At 39.0% G+C, this 7,267-nt stretch overlaps 1 long non-coding RNA gene across 1 annotated transcript in view; it reads left to right on the top strand.

Annotated features, from left to right (window-relative positions):
* Window positions 1-362: 362 nt before the first annotated feature.
* The window catches only part of LOC125614637, a 21,360-nt gene continuing 14,455 nt past the window's right edge, over window positions 363-7,267 (top strand). Inside the window, exon 1 of the long non-coding RNA XR_007345208.1 lies at window positions 363-588. This is a non-coding gene — a long non-coding RNA (uncharacterized LOC125614637). The remainder of the gene's footprint in view (window positions 589-7,267) is intronic.

Here is a 7,267-nt window from a genome sequence, read left to right as displayed (position 1 = left end):
GGGAGCTGCATGATGGTCTTTGTGTGTCTTTTTGCCTGTGTCTCTGTTAAGTGTGATGGCATTGTTTTGCTTTGGACTGATGTAGCGTCCCAAATTCCAATCTGCCTTAGATGTGTGGAGATAACTTTAGCTAAATTTTAGCCTAAATTGTCCCTAATAAGCTTCTGCTGTGAGGGACCAAAAGTAAATAGAACCGCCAGCTTTTCTGTTCTCACCTTTTACACCTCTTTTAGCTGTGTTTTAAAGAACTTTGATAAAATTTACTCCCCTTTGTTAAGCATGATTAGGGAAGCAGTGTTTTCTTTTCTTCCCGTAGTTGGCTTGAGCGCACCCACTGCAGAGGAAAATGCCTGGAGTCTAAGAACTTTGATATCTCGCTTTAAGTTTTCTCAAAACCCTGTCCTCATTATTAAATTGGCATTAATTGGCTTTGGGGATGGGAACCAAACCTTCAGTCATAAATTTTGACACCCCAGAGGGGACTTTAAAGGAGTCCCCACTCTGCTGTCTTGGGGAAGCCTAGCACTCGAAACAACTGAAAGCAGAGGATGAACTTTTTGGGAGCTGACTACTGAAAAGTTAGGAGATGTGGAAAATGCCTGGTGCCTGGGGTCAAACCAAACCAGAGTAACTAATTCTGTAAGTAAAACGTTGGACTGTGAGACTCCCAGCAGCTGCCAAAGCAATTTTGCTTTGGGGAACTCCCTCTTCCTTACCTGCACTTTAAGGATTACTCCACCTCTGTCTACTTAAAAAAGGGGACAATGAATGCAGTAATGTGTTGATATTATAGATTATTTCTTGGGGATGACCTTGGTTAAATGTGTATCTAAATGATGATTTTTATTGTAACAATCTGGTATCTGAATGGGTTTCTAAAGCATTGCACTATCTTGCAGTTAAAAGTTGGGTTTAAGCAATTGTTTATTTTGATTTCAGATAGTTCATGCTAGAAAACTTAAATACTTAGGATAAAAAAAATTAAAGAGTTTCAATTTTGAACTGGGTAGCCTAAAAAAAAATATTTCACTAGGTATTCCAGTGCATTACCTTGGGCAAAGATAATAAATTATTATATGATATCTGTTCCCCTCAGTGTGTAAGATTCAGGAGAAAATAAAAGTGCTAAATTAAAACATTGGTCTGGCTTATTATAATGACATTAATTAGCAACAGTCTTGAAAATTTTTAAAGCTTAATTTCAGATACACATGGTAGTGCATGGTTCTTTTTAAAATTTTCAGGTAATTTAATGTAACTTAATACTACTTTAGGAACTTCAGAACAAAGAAAGTGGCTTAATGATCCTAAAGAAATTTCTTCTGATGGTAGAGATCCTATTTTCAGTTTTGTGTGAGCAAGTTTTTCTAGTGTAGGAAAATGTAAAGGTATGAAATTTTGTAGATTGTATCTTAAACTTGTATCATAATTTTCAACATCCAAACCTAAAAAATGTGACTTATGGTTAAAATGCCTTAGACATGAGGTTTCTGCTCAGAATTCCAGTTTTCCCAGTTCCTTCCAGACCTCAGCCAGGACTTAAGTTGATATGCAAATAGAAGCGTGGGGCTCAGTAGAGGACAGATCTGAGATCCAAGGGAAAAAAAAAAAAAAGAAGGAGTAAAAGTGTCTTTTTACCTGAACTCAAACTAGACCCCAACCAAAAAGTAAATTATATGGTATTTACTAATTACTGGCCAGTCATCTTTTTTAGGACTCTTGCTTTTTCTTAGATTCTGTATTTTTTTGAGCTCATGATTTTGATCCTGCAGACAAGTTAATATTTTCTGATCAGTTCTATTTTTGATCAACTGTGGAGTTTTTAAACATTGCAATGGAGATTTCACCTGAAAAAGCTACAAGGCCTTTACTATTGTGTTATGTGTTACACTTGTGTTACGTGTTGTATGTCAGTATGTCTGTATGTATGTATGTCCATATATCATGCAGTGATATAACAATTGACAGATGAGGAGCGCTCATAAAAAGTTAAAAAAAAATGGATCCAAATATTTTTGATTCACGTGATTCAAATGGTTCAATTTAAATTGGGTAAACAGATAAAAGTAAAGATGTCTTTAAAATTAAGCTTATAAGTTTTTCTAGGTGTTCAAAAAGGCCCTAATAAAATGTTGACGTCTATAAAATAATCTGCTTAAATTCAGAAATTTACAAGTATTGTTTCAAAATGTGAACAGAAAGAGGTTAACAGATGGAAAAGAGAAACTAAAAGGTTCTAGATATAGATTTAATAGAGGGAAAATGTGTTTCTGGATAAGAAAGTCTATATGATTAAGTAATTAAGAGGGTTTAAGTAAGTGATAAAAAAGGTCTATGTAAATTGGCTATATGTGTAAGTTTTTGAGCAAATAATCTTAAGAAATTAAAAATTATACAACTATGGTTAAACAACAACTGTTATTTTTCAATACTTTTCTTGTGCTCTCTTGCTCTGCATAATGAAGTTCTTTGAAACTCAATTGCAGAAAGTTTCTAATCAAACTTTCAACCAGCTTCTGCTTAGGCACTACCAGCCTCTGATGACCGATGAACCCCCAACATCTTCAAGAGAACAGTTTACTCAGTGCTGAAGCTCACTACCAGGCACGATGGAATACAACGGACATCAGACAGCGGGAGACAACGAGTTCGGAGAACCTCTTAATCTACCATCCTGGATTCATGAGTCTTTATGTCCTTCTAAGCCTCCTCATGGCCTTTGGCCTCTTTTCTGTCAGTCCCCCAACATGGAACTTCTGCCAAAAATTGACCTTTGCTTTAATTTTTATCTTCATTCTATTTTTATTCGCTCTGATTTTCTTCAGGTGCTGGTGACGCCAACATGGCACCTAAGGACTTCTTCTTCCTACCTCCTTCTTCTCTGTAGTGGCATGAAAAGTTCCTGCCCATGTGAACTCTCCCGCTGGCACCAATCTCAAATCTTGCTGGCGGAGAACCTTAGCCCCAATGAGAACTAATTCCTGGGCTCCGGAGCTGATATCTGGAAGAACTTACCAATAAACGGGTTGCCTGCCATTTATCTAAGCCCTACCATCTCCCCCTTAGTTCTATATAAGCATACAGCTTTTTGCAAGGTTAATTATGGTGATATTAATGTGTTCATATTTTCCAGGTATACAAGTCTGTAAGGTAGAAGCTTCAAAAGAGCATTGTATCAAGCTGGTGTTCTAAAGTTGTATAGTAATCTTAGGCTTAAAAGAAAAACATGTTGGAGATTTATTTATATCATTTGTGTTCTACAACTGGACTTGTTATCAATAAGATATGTATAGTTCCATGTTACTTTTTACACTGAGATACAATTAAAATGTATTTTTAAGTTAATGAGAGCCTAATCTGTGTAAAGGTTTTATTGTAAAACCCCAAAGTACTTTGCTACTTTTCTATAAAAGGTTAGAAGTTTTCAGCCTTTAATTCATGTTTTAGATGTGATATTATGTTTTGTTAGCTAATATCCATGTAAACTTGAGCAACAATTTATGTAGGCTTTGTAAAATGATGTCTAAAAAGCAAAGATCAGCTTCAGAACTATAGTATTTAAGATTTATGAAGAGCCCCGCCTTACTTGAGATAAGGCTCTATGTCCCACCTCATGTGAAAGAGACTATGCAAGAAGTAGGCCAGCTTTCAGTACATTTAAAGTTGTGTCCAAAAGTTGGTTTTTGCCAAGATTCCTAGGATCTCAAACAGGGGATTATGATGTATAACCCTGCCAGAATTCAAGGTAGCTATTATATAAACTAAATATGTCTTTACCCTAGTTAATTTTAGAGTGTAGTTTGCTTATAGATGGTCTAAGGATTGCCTGTTAATGTTTTAAAGAGGTACTGCTTTAAGAACTCACAACCTGGGTCAACTTAAGATAAGGAGTTATCACCTACAGGATAGAGAGATAGACATTAAAGCCCAGTGCTCTTAATATAAGGCTGTTAACTTATTTGCTGGATGTTTAAGATTAAGTTTTTAAAATTAAAATTAAATTAAAAGGGCTGAGAAAACCAATATTTGGCTCTTGCCCTCTGAGTCAGTCTGAATCAGGGAATAGGGGACTTCTCCAAAGAGCTTTGCAACTCTAGGCCACATAACCTCCTGATCAGGGAGATTAATGAGACCACTGGAGGACAGAAAGCCAATCAGTGCATTTGCTATGAAGAGGAGGGTCATCAGAGAAGGGAGATATCCCTGATGCTTCCGAGGGAAGCTACATGGTCAAGCAAGGCCTGGACCCATCCTAGTGCAAATGGCACTAGCAGAACTGAGAAGCTGCTGTAAGTTCCCCGAGGACTCCCAGGGAAACTCAGCTGACTGTTAACAATAGATGGAAACAAAAGTCAGTTTGACTTGCTTCATCTTAAACACTTAGCCAAGACAGTCAAAGCCGAAACACAGCTGTTCCTGGGCATTTTAAATAATAATAATAATTAAATGTAACTTCCAAAAATAAGTAAACTGGAGGCTACAAAAGAGATTCTCAGACAGGAATGCCTGATAACTATCAAAAGGAACTGCCAAAGTAGTTTCTAGTTTAAGGCCTTTATTCCTAACCTACACAGGTAGGCTTAATGTTTGCTAGTATGGTTATCTAGCCCTAAGTAACAGAATTAAAGATTTCTCTATTAGCCACAGAGGTCATACTAGTAAAAAGATTTTGCAAGATCAGATGGCATTAAGTTATTAAACTGTATTTTAAGGAAAAGGACATCTGTAACTCTAAATGTTAATTGTTGTGTTTACATCCCTGACATTTCTGGCAATGTGACAAATATCCTTAAAGATTTACATGCTCAGATAGAAACCATGTACTCGGCAACTTTGTCATGGAAACAATATCTTAGCTCCTGGTTCTTGGTACTTCCTGGTGGAAAACATTGTTAGTCTTTGTCTTTGCCATTATACTTATTGGCATATTCCTGTGCTATGGGATTTATTGCTGCATCAATCTGGTTCCAAAACTAATGAATTCTTGCTTCTCTTATAGATCACCCATCACTCAAATGGCCCTCCAGCCTATTACTTCTCAATCGGACTTTTATCATGGACCACTCGATAGACCCGATTTTAAAGGGGGACTCCAAACTGCTTGCCCCACACGGTCCCTTTTCAGCCTGAAGAAGCCAGAAAGATCCTCTTCACCACCCTTCCTTACAGCAGTAAGGAATTCCCAAATTAGAGGGTGGAATGAAGCCAGATTTAAAGTTATGTAGTCAGTGTAGTTAGATAAATCGGGGTCTAATACCGAGTGAAATCTAAAATGGAGGCCATGCTGAGAATGATTCCAGGGAACACAGAACAACTCATGAAATGTGAAACCCTTCAATAATTATGATTCATTACTTTTAAGATTAAAAGTAGTCAGAAAAAGGAGTGGGGAATGTAAGAGTAAAAGAAATTGAAGTTAAAGTGTAAAAGACCAGGTATTGTAAAGTTTCTAAGCTGCAAAGCCTTAGTTAAAATGTAAAGGACCAGGTATTGTTAAGTTCCTATGCTACACCCAAAACCTGAAATTCCTGTAGCTGTTAAAATAATTCCCAGGACTGTCCAGTAGATAAATAACCCAGGACCCTGTGCAGCTGGCACGTAGACATTCAGTGCTCAAACCAATCAGTTTGAATGTATCCCCCCCACCCTTAGGAGTGACCTATCACTCCCACCCAACCTGTTCCCACCAATTAATGTACTAATCATGTTTAGGAATTGTTGTTTGATTTTCCTGTGCCTCATGATAATTTGCTCTGATGTATGCAAAGCCCCCACCCTCCCCAAAAACACTGCTCAAGGGCACAGAGGCGGCGGCGACGGTGGCAGGGTTTCATTTCTAGAAATCTGGACTGGAAACAGAAGCGGCAGTTTGTATAATCCCAAGAACTTGCTTATTCCAGGAAGCTGTAAGGGTAACGTGAATATCATTGAGGAGATCCAACATGGTGGCAGGCATGGAGAGATCAAGTCTCTGACCTCTTCAGCTGCGCGGGCATAGGGAGACGTACATTGTTTAAATGCTGTTTGCTCAGGATCACTAGGCAATGCTGAGCTGACGTGGATCTGGGTCGAACAGTCTGGGCCCCTCAGAACACACACACCAAGCCCGGATTGGCTGCATTCAAGCTCCGGTTTGCCTGCTTCTAGTGACTGAGCACTAACGATCCCGCTGAAATAACTGGCCGGCCCTTCTGAACTTACAGAGGTAAAAGCCAACCGAGCCTTCATAGGCAGTGGCCACAGGATTGAAACAGGGATTGGGAGAGACAGTCAGGACCCACCCGTTGCATTGGTCACCCGTCAAAGGGAACGAACGGTCACCATTTGTATGGGATACCACCTTGGCAGAGAACTGATGTCACGGGCAGAGGAGATAACTTCATTGAAACCAGCGCAATAGGTGTGTAATCCCATAGCCATCTCTCTCCATGCAGCGGGGAAACATTAAGGGCCCCTCCCAGCTCTCCTGTAAGGGCCCCTCCCAGCTCTCCTGTGAGCATGATAGCCAGACCGAGGGAATCAGGAGTGGCACGGGACTCGCGGCACGGAACTCCCGGCTACCGCTCCCATCAGTGCTGACAACTGAGGTCTCTTGCACCAGCTACTGGGGTCGTGGCTACCAGAGGGCAAGCAAATTTGCTGGGGGTTCTCAGCCCCAAGCTCTACAAACTTAGGGTCTGAGGGAGGCAAACAGGAAGATTGTGCCCAGGCATTCATGAAAACAGGGCTCCCAGGAGCAGCAGACCTGGCGTGTAGCCAGTATTGGGGTGAGCGTCACAGGTGAGCGGGGCCTGGCTTGAGGAAACACAAGAGAAGGCCCTAGACCCGCCCAGTCTGGGAGGAAGAGCTGCTGCACAATGATTGGTTCCCACCTATTGAGAGGAGAAACTTGGCCCAGTGGGCACAGCTCCACCTACTGGAAGAAAAGTTAATTGAACTCTATGACTGCATTTATTATTATTATTTTTTCTTTTTTTCTTTTTCCTTCATTTTAATTTTTTTGTTGTTGTTCTTTAACTTTTTTAATGTTTTTATTTTTTTTAATTTTTTAATTTTATTATTATTATTATTATTTTTAAATTTTAATTTTCATTTTTTATTATCATTATTATTTTTGTAAAAATTTTTTTTTCTTTCTTTCTTCATTTTCTATCCTTTTTGTTTCTTTTGTCTTTTCATTTCTTTTCAATTTTCTTATTCCCCCTTCCTTGAATTCTACCTGCCTACTCTCATTCTCTTTAGTGACTTCTTCCCTTCCCTTCTAATA

This window comes from Marmota marmota, unplaced genomic scaffold (assembly GCF_001458135.2).
Source record: "Marmota marmota marmota unplaced genomic scaffold, marMar, whole genome shotgun sequence".
In the NCBI taxonomy this organism is placed as follows: Eukaryota; Metazoa; Chordata; class Mammalia; order Rodentia; family Sciuridae; genus Marmota; species Marmota marmota.
Note: the sequence above shows the minus strand (reverse complement) of the source record. Positions and strands in the feature narration are given on the sequence as shown.